Raw genomic sequence first — 21148 nt, forward strand, 5'->3', positions numbered from 1 at the left:
TGCCGAGCAACATTTAGGACATCTGCTGAAAATGGCAATACAATTCTATAATCTTGTTAAATTTTTCCCTAAATAAATCTAATCAGAAGGTGTGAACCAAAGCATTTGTGTTTATTTGTGTGCCATTTATGAGCACAAAAAAAGGCATCATTTAATTGAATTAAACCTTGTCATCATTTATTTTTGTGGAAAATACAGTCCACTGACATTGTTCAGAGCAATTTCCCTGCCCATCGCCCAAAGTCAGGTCAAAAACCAAAATCTCTATTGTAAAATAGTCTTAAGAACCAAGGCAATACACTATTGTTCACTGTTATGTTTTCACATAAGGCAACATATTAGATGGTTAAACTACAGGCCCTGTAGAAATGTATATTCAAAACATATTTGAAACTAAATCATGACTTTGAGGTTAAAGTGATCTTTAATTTGAGGTTGTTTACACCCATGTCAAGTGAAAACTGCAGGAATTGTTGACATTTGTATTAGAAATGAACTGATTACAATTATCTTAGCTTATTCTGATCAGTGTAAACTGAATTAAAAATGTTTACGTTATCATTGTCTTTAATAGTGGTTGTTTGCATAACACACACAAAACTGCATTTTACAAGATGACATTTGAATGCTCAATACAGATTTTTACTGGGTAGAGCTTGAATGCGTCATAACAAGTGATTTGACCTGACAGCCTAATTCACGCCGTGCTCCGTGTCAAAACCACGATTTCTACCAGTTTTTGGAAATGTTGAAAAAGGTGACCAAAGATGATGATTCAGTGGAGAGCCTGTCACCTTAGGCGCTGTTAGGGAACGCCGTAAAAGTGAAATACGACCCATTTCATTCTTCAGTAACTATTTGTTTTTCAGGTTGGAATCTCAAACCCCTGCAATTATACAGAGTATAATCTCCACTTTTTATACTTAGCCCAGGGATATTATGGAATCAAACATAAATGTATGCAGAAGTCATTCATAATCTGTGAATACAATCCATAGGCATTAGCAGATCATGTATATCTTACCTGATGATGTTCTACTATGTACTACTCCAAATATTCTCACTTCTTGCTTGGTTCAGGTGCCTTTTTGCCATCACTCTGGTCTTTAACAGTATTTCATGTCAGTATGGGATCATTGTCCTGCTGCATGATGCATGAAGTGTCTCAGTGGATCTCAGTTCATGGCTGTATAGAATTGTGAAAGGTTTTGTGAGGGTGAGGTCTAATGAAATGTTCCCTAACCTGTCCTTTAAAAAAAAAAATAAAAAAAAAATGGAGTGTATCCCCAGGAGGGAGAACACTTATTTTCTTGACTAGTATGAGGGATGTCTGCTATATGATGGGCATCTCCAAATCATTGTTCAAATTATTGTTCAAAAGACAGCACTGCATGGTAATGCCGATATACTGTAAACACATCAACTTCAGCAAAGCACTGAAAAACAGACCAGTTTATGACAATCTGAGACCTTTATAATACATTTCGTTAGCCTAATAGCATAATTGCCTAAGTCATATTTGAACGTTTTCGGAAAAAGAGAAAAAACACAATTTCTAGCAAGCAGATTGGTATTTTTTATTGATAATGTAACAGCAAGTTCAACCAGACCTGTGAACAAGTTTGAAAAAAAAAAAAAGACACAACATCAACTCCATAACAAATAAAAGTGACTTAGGCAGAATATGTCATGACTTAGGCATTTTTTTCTCTTACAGTATATGTATATAATGATAACATAACCAAGTCTAACCTTATCTAAGGTGTTTTAAAGTATAATCTTAACAAAGTTGTTTTAAAGTTTAACCTTGCCTAAGTTGTTTTAACCTTACCTAAGTTGTTTTCACCTTAACTAAGTTATTTTAACCTTAACTAAGTTATTTTAACCTTACCTAAGTTGTTTTCACCTTAACTAAGTTGTTTTAACCTTACCTCAGTTCTTTTAACCTTAACTAAGTTCTTTTAACCTCATCATTTGCAACCGCATCATTTGACTGATAAATATAATTAATCAACAACCATAGTTGCATTTTCTTCTTCATGACTGCATATTTTATGCCATAATGAAAACAAACAAAGTGCATTGACAAGGCATTTTGAATTATGTGCACTATTTTGCAGATCATGAGAATGAAAATGCAAATATGATGATTGATGATTAAATCAAATAATGCAGCCACATTCTTAAAGTGAAAAAGACTTAGACTTGAAAAAGACCATATTACCAAGAATACTTTTTGTATTTCTTGTCAAAACACTTAAAATCAACACTTCAAATTAAGCTTTGCTAGCATAAGCTAGCTCTTACACTACATCATATCTTGTTGCAGAATTGTGATTAAAAGTTTAAACACACAGTTCCTAATCTCCTTGATTGACTGAGAGTACATTTACTGTCTAGAAAGTTGAAGGAATAAACCAGCTTACCAAATGAATTGAAGAGAAGATCTAATGCTTCACTTCTGTTAAACTTTCTTATGCGATCAGCCATGTTTGTTTATACCGGCAAACATGCCTAAGTCAAAAAGATGACTTGGGCAGATAGTGATTTTGGACTCTAAAAAGTGTTCTGATAGGTTGAGGACATAGCCAATAAGGCAAGGTGATGCAGCAGTGGTAGGAGAGGAAGGTTAGGCAGATATCTCAATTTGGCCAAAAAATGACTTAGGCAATTATGCTATTAGGCTAACGATTTGTGGAACAGTTTTCAAAAGCTTTGAATTATGAGAAAATTGTATGTAACGGTTACCTTTATTCTCAGAAAAGACGCAATTAGTGTTCATTTTTTGAGAATAATGAGGGTGTTTCGAAGAAAGTGAAGCATTCATATAAAAGTAACTTTTAAACTGTCCATCAATCTATTTTACTAACTTTAATCGTTATAACGCTTATAGGCTGTTGAAAAGAAAAGGCCCGAAATGCATTGTGTATCTTTGTGTTCCATAAACATGTTAAATGCATTTTTTACCTCATAAAATCTTTAAAAAAAGAAATATATTTTGCTTTGTTTGCAAACATGTACGGTGGCTAGAAGCACTTTTCTTCGCTGCCCTTTTTTGATGCTTTAAAATGTTATTTACCGCCATGTGTAGACGGCATGCTCACAAATGTACGCATGCCTCGTGCAAAGTGATGACCCACTAGTTAGGGCTGGCCATCTTTCAATGGAATTGTAACGTTATGAAATCATATATTGAGATATTGTGATTTACATTTGTGTGGTCTAAATTGAGAACAACAGGCACATACAAACAAAATTACGGTGAAAATCTGATTAAACTTGTCTTAATATGATGATCTACAGTATATTGTTAGTATGTTAATGTTCATGTAGACAAATCTGGTGTATAGCAGTGTATAGCTATATTTTTTAATTATCATTTCTTTAATTATCTTTTTTTTAAGTTCTTAAATAAGAAAAAACACTGCCATGGTAAGCTTGTCCTTGCTACAAGCATAATAGTCAGAAATTGCGAGGATGTGTGAAAACAATGCTGAATTTAATGTAATAATTTTTCTGTGGATTATCTTGTTCCCTTTTTTGTATAGTGTTTTTGCCCTTGTGGCCTCCCTGAGTATTTTGGACGTTTCTTGTTAGCTTATTATTTAAATGAACATTTTTATTTGCACTTGGGTCCATACCTCCTTGATTCTTAGTATACTCGTGACACTTTTGACTACTCATCTCTATTGGGGTAAACATGATAACATTCAGGCTTCTCCTTTCAGAGATGCAGTACTGTGGTTACAGACAAAATTATAAATTAATGGTTAAGCAGTCATAAACTTTGATATTTGTCAGAGAAAATTAGTCTAAGAAAAGTGTAGTCTGTTCAGTAAAACAATCCATTTGACCTATATTTATAGGATGAATATTATTATTATTATTATTATTATTATTATTATTATTGATATGTCATCCCTGTTTCCCTTTCTTTGTTAAAATAAACCTAATTCAATTGTGTTTGATGGGTAACTGAATTAAGTCTGACTGAATTAAAATGGGTATGATGGAAATGTTATAATTAAATAAATAATTTGGAAGTTTAGGCTGTTGTACAGTTATGCAAGTGTGAAATAGATGTAGCTGATGCATATGGTACCTTTTTTGGGACATACTTAATTATTTGAAATGAAGTACAACAAATCTCATTCAAATGAAAGATCTTCATAAAAGCAAAGGGGAAATACAGCCTAATCATTTACAGTGTTTGTCACAGCATATGATGATTCTGATTAGACTTTATGCTCTGATGGTTATGCAGATCTGTTGTGTATTAATATTGCAATGCCATTTCAACACAGCCTCTTCTCAGACATTAACTTGGATAATGAATGATCCTTTGCCGCTTTACATCCAATCAAGGGCAATATAAAGTTGATATTAAATCAAAACATTACTATATTCTCCACTTCTTGCAGAGTTGGGATATTTTACACAAAATATGATTTGTTACTCATTTTACTTACTTTGTTATAAACAAAATGCTTAAATGTGTTGTTATTTTGAATCCCTGAAAGCAGGCATCAGTCTACGGATAGCTGATGTATGTGTGCATGCCTGCTTTCTCTTGCATCCATCTCTTGCTTGCTGGGAGTCCTCGCTACCTGAGAAAGTCGAACAGATGGACCACTATGGAACAATGGGGAAACAATGTTTAATATTTCCTTTTGGGATGCTGAGTATAGTCTATATTTGGGGCGTTTAAACCAGTTTTATATGATTTGGACTGAGCATTGAACTAAGCAGCCGATCACACTCCGGAGCGACCATGCACCAATCATTGAAATGCAACAGCACAGTATCTGTGCCACAAATGCGCTTATAACGTGTCAAACTGCTGTAGGGTGGGGCATTTTTAAGTGCTGCAACTGTACCAGTTTTATTGGATCTAACCATTTTCCTTCAGCAGGGTGCAATTCCCTCCAAAACTATCTGTCTCTGCTGTGGCATTTAAAACTCACGACTGAATCCTGTGTTCTCTTTGTGTTCTAAAGCCTTTGTACCATGGCCTACATACTGATTCTGGAGATTTAAAGCCTCCCAAAAGTATGCTGTAAAGGTCTCAGTGGAATATGTGACACTGTTTACAGGACCCCTCCAGATATTTTATTGAACAACTATTATTTCAATCAGCATTTTCATCTCATTTGAACTAATTGAAGATGACTTTTTTTCTGGTGCAATATACTTAAAATGATGGTGATAAAAATGACAAGGCCAGCCATGGCATGGAAATAATAAAATCTGTTATTTGTCTGATTTTGGTGCAGTTGAGTGGATGGCATGTACAAAAATGCACTTTTAAAAAGTCTGTTTTCCATGACCCTTTTAAGGCAATATCGTACAAAAAATGCAGTTGTTGTTGTTATGCTGCGAAAGCATAGATGTGGGAAATGAGATTGCTGAGGGGGCTGCTGCACCTCCAGAAAGACCTATATTATTAAAAACCATCAATGAATAGTGAGCAGTGTTTCATGGCTTCATGTGTAGCACACGCACATTTTTGGGGAGAAAGAGAACGTGTCTCACTGAATCCAACCAACAGAATCACAACCAGACCCTTGCAAAAAATACAATCCAGTTAGTAAAAGAGTACATATGGTAAGTGCTATTACTGCTGCTATACACAGACACTGTGGACAAATTTGCACAATAGGATGTGTGAGTCAGTTAGAAAATAGTTCTGGCAACCAGAACTTGGTGGAAAAATTGTGATGTTGGCAGAAACTCATTAACAGGTCCATTTCGGGTTGACTTCATATTGGCAGGTTATTTTACGCCTGGTGTATGAAATGTCTGGATAGTCACTGCACTGCATTTAAAAACAAAAAAATGACAATCTGGTCTCTCACTGGTATCCAGGCACTCTACACTACACTACTCTTGTGCAATTAATCGCTCAGTAGATAACGTCTACAATGTCCTACCACATACTGTACTTGTACCCTTTTGAGAAGAGCAATCCAAAACCTGGGTTTGATTTTAGGTTGTACTGTAGTTTTTCATTATTTCAGCTCCTAACATGTTCATGATGTAAATGTCAGTAGTTCTCTTTGAAATTAGTCTTAACTGTATCTCCATATCTTCATTGCCTTGGTAAACTGAGGCCGAGACAAACGGGGCCTTTGATGTCTCTGCCTGCAAGGCTCTGGCATTGTAATGAAAAAAGTATTGCATTGTGTCAGCACCAAATGTTTGGCATGATGGAACACAATACTAATTCCAATCGAGGCTTGTCCGCTTCCGCTGGTTTCGATGCTGCCGGTGCTTTTTGTTTCCCAAGAGAGTTGCAGGCACCCCCTCACAGAGCCAAACAGCTTTCAGGCCCATCAATTATTTAACACCTTTTGCCTTCAGGGAACTCCTGATAAATTACGATGATGAATGCAACCAAGGGACAGAAAATATACATGCATGAATCCCTATTCTTAAGAGCCATTTTAATATCTCTTGATGAAGGAGTTGGAAGGCAAACATTGAATTCTTTGACACAATAACAATGCACTGCAGAACTCGCTATCCATATCGGCACCAAAAAGCACTTTGGTCGTTAAGGGAGGCCTTTGAAAGGACTACAAAAGGCACTCTGATTATAGTGGGTAAATACCCATGTGATGTTGAAATGTTTCCCCTATTCTCCCCATCCTTTATTATGAATAAGCATGAATGTTTTAGGACTGATAACTCGTTCAACATGCAGCCCAACAAGAACATTGTCTTTTTCTCTCATTTAAATTTTATAAGAGGACTAACGGATGAGTCTTTAATGGACTATATGCATTATATTAAAACACTAAATAACTTTTATGAATACAGTTTAAGACATTTCTTTCAGGGTATGATTGCCGTGTACGTGTGAATTTTCCTTGTTTACTACACAATAAATGAATGGATCTGAAATGAGGTACAAGTACAGGTACTCTTACTAGTGTAAGAGTGTATATCTTATCACACCCTTTGTAGTCCTGCTAAAGGGAAGTAAAATGATAATGTGTGATATGTGAACCTCAAACCTCCACAGTAATACAGGGTGTGGACAAAAGTAATCTAAACATTTAATCATAGAAAGTATACATATAACTTTACAATGCTTCAATGCAGCACAATGCCGTAACAATTTGGACAACCATATCAAGTGTTTTGATGAAAACCTTTACGTCATACTATGTGGTTGACATTTGTAAGTGGGCGGGATCGAATTTAATGTCCTGTGACATGCAGCAGAAGGTGTGATTTAGCAGAAGGTGTGATTTAGCTGAATGGCAGCACATTTGGTTGCCATAAGAAATGGAAAAATGCCATTGTAGCTGCAATACATTTCAATATTAACTAAGCTTCTCTGTAGACAACTGTTCGTTGATTGTGTGCATGAGGTTAAATCATCTTGTGAGATCTGTGTTGTATTTAAATTTAAGCTTTTATTTGTGATATCTTTTATTGTGAGACGTTTAATGGGTTTAAGTGTAACGGGCATGCATTGTCTTATATTTATATTTTTATATCAGATTTGATGCACGTCCATTAACCCTTGTATGTTCTGCGTTGTGTTCTATGTCGCGCTGAATGAAGGAAGGACTCGTACCACAACCAGCTGCTGGTTGCTCTTTTAATGAAGGCAGAATGGTGGATTTGTCTGTACAAATAAACAGAAAAACACATAAGCCCTATGGGAATTTGGGGTATTTCACTATTTCTTCTTTGTAATTTTATTTTGTTTGTTTTACTTTCAGGCGTGTTTTTCAAGAGTCTTGAAATGTTTAAATAATGTTTACATGCATTTAAAAATGCGTTAGTTTAAATCTGTGTATTTGGAGTAAGAACCAATCAGAAGTCAGGGTGAGAGATCGACCTGTTGCTGGAAGCCGGGCGCTAGAAAGAGACAGGACGAGAACGAGACGGGAGGAAGAAGAGAAAAGACAAGAGAGAAAAGTGCTGGACACTGCTGCTTTGAAAGTTCGGTAGAACGCCAAGTTTGGATCAGTGTTTGTGCTTCGGTTGTGAAGAACTCTGCTAGAGGTTTTAACCAACGAGAGGACGGCTAATTCGGCGCGAGCTAGCCCAGAGCTTCTAGAACTTTTGCCAGAGAGTAGCCTGCTCGGCTGACCCCTCCCTGCATTGCTCTACAAGCTCATTCTCGTCGGGACTTCTCTGCTAAGATGCGACGACGGTATCGTTCCCCAGCATCGCCAGGACCGCGCTGCTATGGCGTAGATGAGGACAACGACCAGCTAGCAGTGAGTTTTTTCTTTGTTGCGCATTGGCGCGAAGCAGCCATTGTGTTTTCGGTCTCGCCGCTCACAAGCCACGCTACGGGCCTGCAACGTTGCTCTGACTCTCTCCGAAGTGGGTTTGGTGTCCATTCCGTTTTCATTTAACATTTATTTAGTTTAATGCCGGCTTGGCTTAGGTTTTAGGTGAAACTGAAAGGGTTGCAATATTGCATTGAACGGTGTTTCATTTTACTTGCACTTGAACTGTGAAGGCAAATCTAATTATTTCATATGACCATGTGAATGTGTATATTTTTGTATAATACTTTTTCAGTAAATAGTTGAAACTGAATTCCCTTGAATATTTGTCTGTTTCTGGGTATTTTGATATTGATAACATCAGTGTGTAAGCTAATATATATATATATATATATATATATATATATATATATATATATATATATATATATATTTGTATATGTTTAAACAGATTCATGATCATATGTGACATTTAATTCAATGCTTATTGCACTAATAACCCGTTTAGCTTTTGAAAGTAGTTGATTACTGATTATCTATTAGTTCAGTCATTGATTACATGTAATACAAATAGTTATTTAAAGGAGTACAAATAGTAATTTAACTACAAGCTAAAACTCATTAAAGGAACAACCTTAGCATTGTATTTAGCCTCAAACAGTTGGTGATTTATTTCGTTTCGCTATATAGTCACCTGATTGACACTATATTTTAGTGTAATGTGACTAGCTTTAGATGCTGATTGTGAAGCTAATGTGGACTGTGTGTGTGTGTGTGTGTGTGTGTGTGTGTGTGTGTGTGTGTGTGTGTGTGTGTGTGTGTGTGTGTGTGTGTTTGGCAGCATTTCGTCTCATAGTGAGTGTTCTGCTGGCCTTGGCATACTCAAGATTTCATCCCTCTCTTCTTTCTCCTCATCCTCTCACCCTTACTCCACCCAAATCTCCTCCTAGGACAGTGCTATTATTCTCCCTTTTGTGAAAAAGAGACAAAATGATCTGGGGAAAACAAGCGCCAGCACTCTGTTTCACCTGAATAATTTGTCACAGGGCTGCGATTGAAACGGACAGGAATGTGGTTAGTCTGAAGAATACCGTCAATAGGATGCAGTCATTAAGACGGCGGTTAAAAACTCTAGTGGCTGTTTGACTTTCCCTGTCATCCTCATTTCTGCTGGCTAATACCTTTCAGGGTTAACCACGCCAGGAATCTCATTATTTCAGAACATCGCTGCCAGAAAGGCAGGGATTCAGTGAATGGCAGATTGAGAGTTTGCTTGTTATTTCTTCCTTCATTTGAAACAAAAGCTGATCAAATATGATAGAGATATTATTGTGAAATATATAAAAGTCAGGTTGAATGTTAAGTATTTAGAATGAGCACACAAACAAATAGTTGCATCATAGATTCATAAATTGTTTTCCCAGCAAATGGTAAACATTCCACATAGGCATAAATTGTCAACATTGACAATAAAAGAGGGACATTTTTGAATGCTGCCTCACAGAGGCATAATTCTAATGTTTAAGGTGCTTCATGTTGACAGTAGTAGACGCCACCCAGTGCTGCTGCAATAGTCTAACTATGGGGAAACTGGCAAAGCAATACAATTGAAAGAAGCGTTTTTTTGTGTTATTTGTACAACGCCTCAGCCTTGGTACATTTTGTACACTGAATGTGTACAAAATGTCCACTCGCTTCTTTTATAAAGTGGTTTGATGACTATTTGTCAATAAAATAAGCAATACTACAGGGAGGAAGAGTAGCAAAAGCAGCAAAAAATACCGGTCGATTGTGTTATGAAGAATTTATCGGAAATTAAATGTTTTTTTTATCCACCAGCTGTTCCTTTGACCACAATATACAAAAAAATGAAGGGGACACTTAATCATCAATGTATTACACCAAGTAAGTTCCATTTCAGGGATATCAATCTGTCCATTTAGGAAGTACAAGTGATTGTGAATCAATGTCACCTGCTGAAAAATGAAAACAAGTGCGATGGAGAGATAAAAGCAAGACAACCCCCCAAAAGGGATAGTTTTGATGTGGTGCTCACAGACAGTTGCTTTCTCCTTCTCCTTCTGATTCTTCTCTAGCTCTGTGTCCTGATAGTATCCTTGTCACTACTTGTAATGTGAGGTCACAAGGTTTGCTGTATCTCAAGAGCATGGAGGAGATACCAGGAAATAGGCTCCTTTTGTGGAGCAGGAACAGGAGGAGCATTGAAAGACTCCTACACAATGACCTTCAGAAGGCTGGCGTGCTTGTTTTTGACCAAACTGTCAGCAACAGACTCAGTGGGACAGACTCAATGGGATGGGGCCCCGACGTCCTTGAGTGGGACCTGGTATCACAGCCCAACACCCTGCAGCTCCATTGGCATTTGCCAGAGAACACCAGAATTGGCAGGTCCACTATGTTTTACAGAAGGTTCACACTGAGCACATGGTGAACGTTATGCTGCCTGTAACATCATCAAGCATGATGGTTGGTCAGTGTCTGGGGTGGCATATCCTTGGAGGGTCGCACCGACCCCCATGTCATAGCCAACGATATGATGTCGATTGTCAGATCTTACACTGGTGCAGTGGAACCTGGGTTCCTCCTGGTGCAGGAAAATGCTCGGCCTCATCTAGCCAGCATGTGTAGGCAGTTCCTGGACTCCATCCTCCGACTCATGAATCAGACGTTGTCCGGAGTGCATACAGGCACGTGAATCAGCCGATGATTAAAAATGTTTTAGTTTGATTTTTGGTGTGATTTATAATCCCACCCTCAATGGGTTGATGATTTTTGGTTTCCATTGATCATTGTTACATAATTTTGTTCAGTAGAGATTTTCAACTTGAATTACTGATTCATCAAGTGGCATCAAGTATATCCAATTACTATCTGATCAGGCAGGTTACATTGAAGAGTCAAGTATGGACACGCATCTGATCAGATCACAAAAGTTGTACTGAAATGACAAGCGTGACCACATTCTTTGATAGAAGTGGGATGTGGATTGTGCTACTCAATATTAGGAACACATCTTTATATCATAATTAAAGAGCCAGAATGTTTATGAGATCTGTTTTTTTGTTTCGTGCATCGGTCCTGCAGGATATCATCTCTTAATAAAGCAATAAGCTCACTTATGCTTAAGCTTACTGTATGTTATGTCTGACTGTGTTCATAATGACATTTCCTTAATACACAGTGAAGCATAGATGGGGGTTATATATAGTCTTGGATTTACATCTGTGATTTCAGCATTCAGCTGAGGCTCTTATCCAATGTGACGTAGAGTACAATGAGTATAACACAAGCTTCCTGTGTGCTGACAGTCCAAATGTCTGATGTGTCTGTCTTGTGGAATAACATAAGTCATTCATATTGCATGTTCTTACAGAAGTCTTCTCTTTTTGTGTTTCAGATTGAATCTGCGTAGGCACCTATTCGCTCTCCTGGCAGGAAGCAGACATGTTCTTCGCCTCTGTTCCAGTATGGTAAGTTAATCCTTTGTTTCTCTACTAGCATGAATAAATGTGTTCCCCAGGGGGGGGGGGGGGGGGGAAAGCAGGGCTTCATGCATGACTTGTTATAGACTTTGGTAACCACGTGTTTGCTATTAATATTCTTAGTGCTAACAGACACAGGTCAAGATATGCCGGACAGTACCTGCTTTCAAGAAAATCTATCCTGTAAAAAAAGAAATGCAGGGAAGTGGATGTGTAAACCAATGTGAAAGTCAAACTTGGGTCCTTTTGCGTTCCACTTCTTGTTTATTTGTATGTATTTTGCCAGGGAGAGAGGCAATTTGGACACTGTGGGAACTGTGACATGATTGAGAGAACTTCTGGCCTCCTTGCACTATGTCAGATTTCCTTTTGCCGATGGTAACCCGTGGGTGCATTGATAGTGGGTGAATCCGTGGGTGGCTTTTGAAAATAGGAACACAGAACACACTGTTCTTTTCACATAAGGCTTTCTTGGAATCTGCTGACAGTTTTAAAAGTAAAATGCTTGTTACATCTCTTTATAATTCAGTGTTTTAAAAAGAACTAATGAATATCAGCTCTGATGAGCTACTGTATATAGCCGTATACTATATACAGTTATTCTGTGACATTAAAAATGGTATTAGTAGTTCTGTAATTGTCCTAACATACAACATGACTGTACAAGTATTGTTGCATACTCATACCAGTTAGTGTACTTGGAGGGTTGCCTTAGTAAATGTTGAGTTACATATTTTCTATATTAGAGCTGCACAATGAATCAAATATGAATCACAATGAATCAAATATTAATCGCAATCAAGATTTTGGGTTCCCATCATTAAATGAACATGATCGACTGCATTATTGACATTATTGATGTCTTCAAAAATACAAAACGCACATGGCAACGACTCGCGCAGATAAAGTGAAGATAAAACAAACACCAAGCTTTGATTTCAGGTAGGGGGCCGCAAAATGTCATTCTGGGGGCCGCAGTTGGCCCCCGGGCCGCGAGTTTGAGACCCCTGCTGCATGCTTCCCACTGGTAACTAATTTAAAATGATTTTAATGTTACCCTGGTTACCCTGGACTGGTGTTGTGGCCTTTGACATCCATTTCTGCCTGTTGAAGGTGCTTTCAGATGACGCATGGTTGCTGCTGTGGCTGCGACCGTGACTGTCAACATTGCTGTTCTGTATATTGAAGCAGTATTGCGTCCTGCTGGTGTAGGCTACCTCAGATCCAGCCAGCCTGTACACCACTGGCAACTGCCACCCACCTACTGTGATGTCATCATGCAGCTAAATGGAGTATGCTGTAGCTTAAAATAGAGGAAAGGGTTAGCAATATGGCACGATTGATAAAGCAGTTCACTAACTTGTGTTAATAAACACTGGTTATTGTCTCAGACCAGATCCTCAGGCTGATGTTTCCCCAATAACCATTCTTTCCGTTGAACCGTCTGATCCCAAGCCAAGTCCCTACAGACTGAGCTACTGCTGCCTCCACTCTTTTAAACACTGTTGGTGTTTCTTGCCAAGTATACTGTTCATTGATAATTTTCTATAGACACAATTCATAAACTTAACGGATCCACTGCAGAAACGCGTCTTTGCCATTTGTATTTGTTGGGTTTTATAGTTTTTATGGCAATTACTTGGATAAACCTTGCATTTATATGAACCCGACTTCAAAGCTTAGAGCAAGAAGCCCTGGAGTAAAGATGTGCTTTCTTAATTGTTAATCCTGTTTTCTGGATTCGCCATGCTGAACACCTCCATTGTGATGTTTGGGAAACAAATAGTGTACACTGAGGTCAAGCAAGTTCTAAAAAATGTAGTTGCTGTTGGTATTTAAGCACATGGTTGAAACAATGCAACACAGAAAAAGTGCACAGAAGACACCGCATTCTTATGAATAACAGATCACGTAAAACCCATTGAGATGCTGTGATTAAGTGTCTCAGTCCAGACAATTGTGCTACTATTATTTAAGAGCACAATTCAACCAGCAATATTTAAGATATTGAATATAAACTGGGTGATTGGGTCCTAACTTCCCAGTCAACCTTGAACATGATTAGACTTTACTGCTCATCATTTTATATCTTTTTGGTTGTTTTTATATCTTCTGTAGTAGGAACATTTCCCTTACACCACATATTGTCTGCTGTGTTTAACTCCTGATGATCTAGCGGTAAATCCTTTCACAAAGGAATACCACAAATCATCAATCATTTAAATGTTTCTTTAAATATGCCGTTTTACTTTGAAACGGAAAGTTATGCTGCAGAACTGCAACTCCTACACTTTATTAAGTTGGGAATCATGTAGGGGTGTGAATCTTTGGCTTTACTTTGATTCGAGTAATGATACAGTAGTTGGCGATTCGATTCAAGGACCATTTTTTTTTTTTTGGAACATTTCAATTAGATTCTGTAAACCACGATTCGATTCAGTAACTTGTAACCAAAATTCTATATCCATGAAATAAACGTGCAATAATGCGAGTGAGACTATCTGTATTCTTCTGAAAGTCTATGTATACAGTCTTTGTCATCTATGTATATATTTGGCGGTACATTTTCCCCATTAGTCTGCTGGTGACACCACAAAGCGTGAAATCCCTCCTCCACTTTGGGACGACATTGGAAATGCCTGACAGCCGTAGTTCATCTTGCTGTGTGTGCACGGGTCAGTGTTACTGACAAAATGCTAGCGCAGTCTTGAATTATGTACCCACTCGCCATTCAACATTGACAACTTCATCAGAGATTAATGTTATGTTTTAAGCGCAGCTGTTGTGTATCAAGGTCTTTATTCTGTCCTGCAACCTTCCCAAATTGATTGGTTTTTCATCGTCCCTGATCATTCCCCCCAGGATGATGGGACACTCTTCTGTTAGATCCCTGCTACCTTTTCTCATCAAGATTAGATAAAACAAATCTTCGTGGGATGGCTGATTAGGTCCAGTTTAAGTACTTTTTTCAAGAGGGGGTGAGGCAATCAATACTAACATCAGTTTCTCAATGGGTGGTGTGTTTAATTCACATTGCAAATGATGGGAGATTCTATACCCTGTTGGCCTTTCTCTGTCTAAGAAATTCATTTCCTACAGCACTTCACTTAGGTTTCCCCGTTGTTCCATGATGCATGATGTAGATTGTTTTTTTGTCTGTGGATTGAAGCACATGCTTTTGTGCACTCAATGAAGACCGAGATCTTACAATCTTCCTTTAGATCGGTTTGATGAAGCTCCAGGCACAAGCAAAAAGGCAGCAGCAAGATATAGGCAAGCCTGTCTGGTGTAGTAATCCTTTCCAAGAAAACATATTACCGGTATTATTAATATTCTGTATCAAAGTAGATTAACTATGTCTGCAATAAAAAGAATACAAGACTTTGTAGGAACCTTCATAGTTCACTTTTAGTCAAAAGATCAAAGTCTGTATTGGCTATTGCTACATTTGCAATATGCCCTTTCTTCCAAGTCCACAATACATTATATGAACACATTTAATGTTACCTTTGACATGTTTAATACATCAAAAACCTTGGAGCCTACCATGGAGCCCAACTCCAAAATCTGTTTGATGCCACCCGCAGCATACCTGCTTATGCAAACGTGCGTGTTGCGTTACAGTCCCTCTCAACACGTCACCATCACTTCCCAACCTCGGTCTCAGTAGGGGCCTGGCAGCAGCTGTAGAGCTGTAGTTGTTACATCAGAGGCTCTTCTGGAGAACTGGCAGTCAGCAGCATCATGCCATGGGGTGAGAAGGTGGCAGAGCATGAAAGGATGCATTAGGCGGGACGCAGATCCACAGGAAACAGGAATAGGGTTAGACTTAACATTAACCACCAAGCCCTGAGAGGCAGATAAAAAACGATTGTGGCACAAAGACCTGAACACGAAGATGTCAAATGATGCTGAGCTCAGAAATGTCCTTTTCAATGTGCTCATCTTCTAGCAGTCAAAGTGAATATTTACCTTTCTGACTTTAAATTAGTTTTGTGCGTCATCACTCTCCCGGTAACAGTTTGCCAAAATGGTTTCAACAAATTAAACTGTAGGCGGACCAATTTATATTGTTCTCAGTATTCACTTTGAAGTGAGTGTGCAAGAGAAGCAATGTTCGGTCTGACACAGCAGAAATTGACGGCTCACGCAAGAGCTGCCAGAGTTGCAGGGTAGCAGAATTCTCTTGCTTGTTGGCTTAGACATCAATGTGCAGATAGCAAGTAAGGGCTACATTTGAGCTTAAAGTGGCAGTCGTTCGCGGTCATTTTGCTTCTTGATGACTTGCCCTTCTTCACTTCGATTCGTTTTTTGTTTCTTTTTCTTGGACTGGAAGTTGAATGATCTTCTTTCTCTGCCTGTTGATCCACCATTGTGAGTCAGCAGAAATGTACCTGGCTTTGTCGGTCATACACTTTAGACTAGAGGGAGCCTGACTCAGCAGGAGGAAGTTACCGTTTTCCCATTACAATTAAATGCAGCATACTTCCGTAAGTAGCACCACCTGGGCAGACCAACCACTGCTGACTGACGTAAAAAGCGTCTCTAATTTAGAATTTTGCGCGGGAATGTTACCACAAACACGGAGATCCTATTTCTGGGCAAAGCAGCAATTACTAGCACATTCATTAGTGGGTCGCATAACCATTGTTTTAACTCACTCTTTGATAGATAGTAACTTAAAAGACAATTGAATAGATGAAAATGTTATGGACTGCCACTTTAAAGGAAAACACCACCGCATTTCCCTACTGAACTATGTTCTGCTCTGATGTTAGACGAGGTGATACATACCTCCCTCTCCTCTGTGCGTGCACTCAATGGCTCTTGCGCGCACTCCGTGCAGCGCTAATTTGCTAGCATGTAGCTTGTCCCAGTATATTCCTGAGGATCCAAAGGGGGGTGAAGTTAGAAGCGACCAAGCACTTCCACGTTGTCCCTATTTAAATACGGTTACGTGAGTAGTTACACGACCCAAGTTTGGTTACACAAAATGAAACATGCCAATTTTTCTGAGCGGATAACAAGGATAACTATATAGTATGGCGGAATAACAACTGGAAGCACTTCGACGTCGGCGCAGTAATATCATCACTCCGCTCCCCCTCTTACTTCCGTCAATAGAACCTACGTGACCTGCACGCCATCGCCTGCACTACCTGTAGTAGTTTGTGCACAGTTGAGGAAGCATCAGGTTGTAGTAAGATAGTTTGTGAACAATCAAACATCATGGTTATAACGTGCATTGTACAGGGTTGTGAAAACAAGCAGAAGGTATATAGTCCCGTCATGTTTTGAGTGATGATATTACTGCGCCGACGTCGAAGTGCTTCCAGTTGTTATTCCGCCATACTATATAGTTATCCTTGTTATCCGCTTAGAAAAATCGGCATGTTTCATTTTGTGTAACCAAACTTGGGTCGTGTAACTACTCACGTAACCGTATTTAAATAGGGACAACGTGGAAGTGCTTGGTCGCTTCTAACTTCACCCCCCTTTGGATCCTAAGGACAAGCTACATGCTAGCAAATTAGCGCTGCACGAAGTGCGCGCAAGAGCCATTGAGTGCACGCACAGAGGAGAGGGAGGTATGTATCACCTCGTCTAAGATCAGAGCAGAACATAGTTCAGTATGGAAATGCGGTGGTGTTTTCCTTTAAGTGATAATGGAGTAGAGCCATATTGTGACAACATTGGGCCGTTGTGACAACATAATCAATCATTGCAGACTTGCTGCTGCGACAGATGACAGACAGACAGAGATGATGCATTCTTTGTTGGTACTTTTGAAATCCCCCGCTGAGACATTGTATGTCTGTTATCACTGTGTCACAAAATTCAATCTATTCATCCGATTGAGGAACTAGCTCAACCTTTGCATCCTCGTGTTTCCATACTGCATTCATATTAGTATAATTGGGAAATTGATAGATTGTAGGCCATTCGTCAAAAGCAAGCTGTGGTACTTCTATCACTGACTCGTTCAGCTATCTCTGAGTTCTCCTTCTGTCTTTCTAATGCCATTTGATAGTTATTCCCCGTACATTTTGTGTTTTTGTAGATGAAGGCAGGAAGGGAGGTTTGACAGCCAGGACCGAATGGGTGACATTTGATTGACAGTGCAATGTTCCAGCAGAGAGGCAGGGAAGTTATCTGAATATTCAGGATTAATCCTTCTCCTCATGTACTCCTGAGGGAAAAAGTGTTTAAACAATATTTTTGGAAGTTTGAGTTAATTGAAGCACATTGTTGAGGATCTATCAACCAAATGCTGACAGGCTGCGGAGGGCAAGTTTGTTTTTGTGTGAATATGGGGCAAATTGAATATAATTCCTCGTACAGAGAGCACTCAAAGGTTATATTTCCTGTCTTTCTGGTGAAAAAAGCTCTCTTAAAACACTGTAGTCAATACTAACATGAACCTTGATCCATTTCTAATAAAAACTGAGAAGATTTCAGATCATAGAAATCGCAACTAATATCATTTATTTAGAAAGAGCAGCTCACACGTCTTGCTTATTCACTGTTGTAACCTTTTGGCTTGACATCCTGTGCAGTTTGATGTTTTAAAAAGAGAAAAAGCAGCTCACTCGATAAACTCTACTGCACTGAGCAGCAACACCTTAAATACGATGTAAAGGCATCTCAGTCAGCCGTCTAACTTCTCGTCTCAGAAGCCATTGTTCTGTGTCTCATTTCCCAGAGTATTGATGTCTTTAAATGAGCTTCCCAAGTGCCTGGAGGGAGTAGATCCTGTATAGATTGCCTTCAGGGTGTTGGGACACAGCTGACTGACGTCGCTCAACAGTCGACCCATGTTGCAGGAGAAGCTTCATACTGTTAAAATATATTATTCTTCATAAAGCAAAGAAAAACAGATTGACTTTAACTTTACCCTGAGAAAAATGCAAGAAACACAATAAACTAACTCAAACCTGTTCAAATATTGATTTACTATTTTGTTGATTAATAGTAAGTTTCAGGTAATAACCTTGATGTATTATTCATTTTCTCTGTCATACCAATACGTGTTACTGTGTGGCTGAAGAAACTCACTAAAGATTCAGAGTAGTCTGAAAGATGTGAGGACACAAAAGTTGACTGTTAACAGAAAAAAAAGAAAAAGGATACAGGTATATTGGGTACTAAGTAAAAAAAATGGATACAAAAGAAAAATCAATACCGTTGCTCTGCAACATGGCCATGCAGGGAAGTGAATTGGATATTGAGCGTGGCTGGATAGTTGTAGATTCGGTGGAACTATAGGAACAGATCATGTGATGCAAGGCCCTAAAAGCTGCAGTTGTCTCCTGCCAGATCGTCCCTTCCTCTTTGAATCAGCAGTATTTCAGCGTTTGACCTCTACTGGTGTTTCTATTGAGCATCACTGGCAACTATGCTCCATTTCAATGAAAACTGAGTAAAATGATTATCTATTGAAGCTATTAATATAATGATTTAAAATGCAATCGTATAGCTTTTTCAGCAAAGAAGCTCATTTGAATAGGGTGCCAGGTTGACGCATGACGTATGAATGCCTTTATTTACTCTTCTACTGTATGTCGTGTACATTTGGGTTTAACGCTATGAAATGAAGATTCATTTTGCAACCTGACTAATCCTTCTGTCGTGTGTAAAAGAGTCTTTATTTATATTGTGGTAAATTTAATGGATTTTCTCTTTTTAGTTATTTAATTTTTTCTGAGTAGTAATTAAGTTAACTAAAACAAGGATGGTGCAAATATGCTACCACCTTGTCATCCACTCCTACAGGAATGGAGTCAAACAACTACATTTTGACGATCTGACAGAGGAACGATCTTGAGGAAACATAATGGTATTACTTAACTAGATAAGGATTGGCGCTGATTGCAGAAGAGACTAGAGAAGAAGTGCTTGGATAGAGAAGCTGGGGGAGGGCTCTCGAGAGTGTAGGCAGCTGGACTGCAGTAATTAGTCAGTGAAGCTATTGGCGGTTAAGGGGCAGCTGACCCCGGCTTTGCTTGCTTAAAAGAATGACAGAGGTTTCTTCCCTCTCTCGAATATGACTGTGATTAACATCAGCAATTACCTGCAGAAATTGCACCCACTTTTGTCTTTTAGACAAAGAAAAATGTGTTGCCTGTAAGTTAGCCTAGAAAGATAGTCTCAACAATAGGCTTTCTATTCTAAAGTTTACTCAGACCATTCTCTGAAAGTCCACAAAATAAAGTATCATAGATAACATAACCTAAAATGTGTTGTTGTGTTTGAAAGTTTATGTCATTTTCCCTGTTCCACAATCCTCTTACATGCGGTATCAAATTAATCCAGCCAGGGAATTGCTACTTTGACAACATTGACACTACTGCTGCTTTATTTACTTAGCTTAACAACTTGATACAGGAAAACAGTGAGACAGATGTAAACGAAGGCAAACCCATCTGGCGTTAAGACAAAATGGAGTTAGTAAAGCGGGAAGCCTGTGAAAAGATGTCAAGTTGTTAAAACAACTTTTCCATTTGAACATAGGAACCATGTGTTAAGCAAATTATCTCTTTTATTCCTATAATCCCTAAGGTAAACATTTTTCCATTCACCTATGTAACCTAACATTTGTGAAACTCTAAAAATTGTCAGTCTCATCTTCATGTCTGCTGTTAGTTATGGTTGAGCTAATGAGCTAACCTTTCAACACCCTGTGAATTTGTTGATGTTTACCTCCTCGGAATTGGGAAATGTGGGGTAGAGGGAGTAATATGCACATTAATGAGCACCTCACACAGACAGCAACTAATTACAATGACACATCTGGGCCCTCATGTGGTGATGGTGTTAGCGGTAACAGCCTCCCGGCCAACTGAGTGCAGTCTGCATTATCATAGAAGTCCCACTGAAAGTTACTCTTGTCTAAAAGCATATGTGTCAGTCAGAGTACCAAGGCAGAAAAGCTTTACATATGTTTTTTTCTTTAACTTTGTGCCGTAGAGAGTTAAGAGAACACGTTCCTTTGAGGTAAAACAGCAAGGCTTTCATGGGCTCCTGTATGGGCTAACCTGAGATCCTTGAGATCAAGACTGGATGTTGGAAGATTTACTAGTAATACCATCATTACCCAGGGTCTTGTTGTTCCTTTGGTGGTCTACCAGAGAACATCCTGGCTTAATACAAAGACTTCTGAAAAAGTAGAAACAGGAATTAAGTCAGCTATTCCCAGAGGGTCCTATTTGTATGTGCAATTATTAAAGTGTAGACTACATTGTCTGCTGCAAAACACATACAATTCAGTCAAACCCAAACATCTTATGAAAATCACATTTTTGCAATGCTACACCATATGTAGCCCAGCAAAATCACCATGTTTTTCTCTCTGTTCAACTGGTGCTGCCTGAGTAACATAATGCAGTAGCTAAC

At 38.6% G+C, this 21148-nt stretch overlaps 1 protein-coding gene across 2 annotated transcripts in view; it reads left to right on the forward strand.

Moving 5' to 3' along the window:
- The window catches only part of lingo2 (leucine rich repeat and Ig domain containing 2), a 205948-nt gene that overhangs the window by 35194 nt on the left and 149606 nt on the right, over nucleotides 1-21148 (forward strand). For both annotated transcript variants that reach the window (XM_084009989.1, XM_084009990.1), the window contains one exon: nucleotides 11671-11743. The gene's annotated coding sequence lies outside the window, so the exon portion shown is untranslated. The remainder of the gene's footprint in view (nucleotides 1-11670; nucleotides 11744-21148) is intronic.

This window comes from Eutrigla gurnardus, assembly GCF_963514095.1.
Source record: "Eutrigla gurnardus genome assembly, chromosome: 5".
Classification (NCBI taxonomy): domain Eukaryota; kingdom Metazoa; phylum Chordata; class Actinopteri; order Perciformes; family Triglidae; genus Eutrigla; species Eutrigla gurnardus.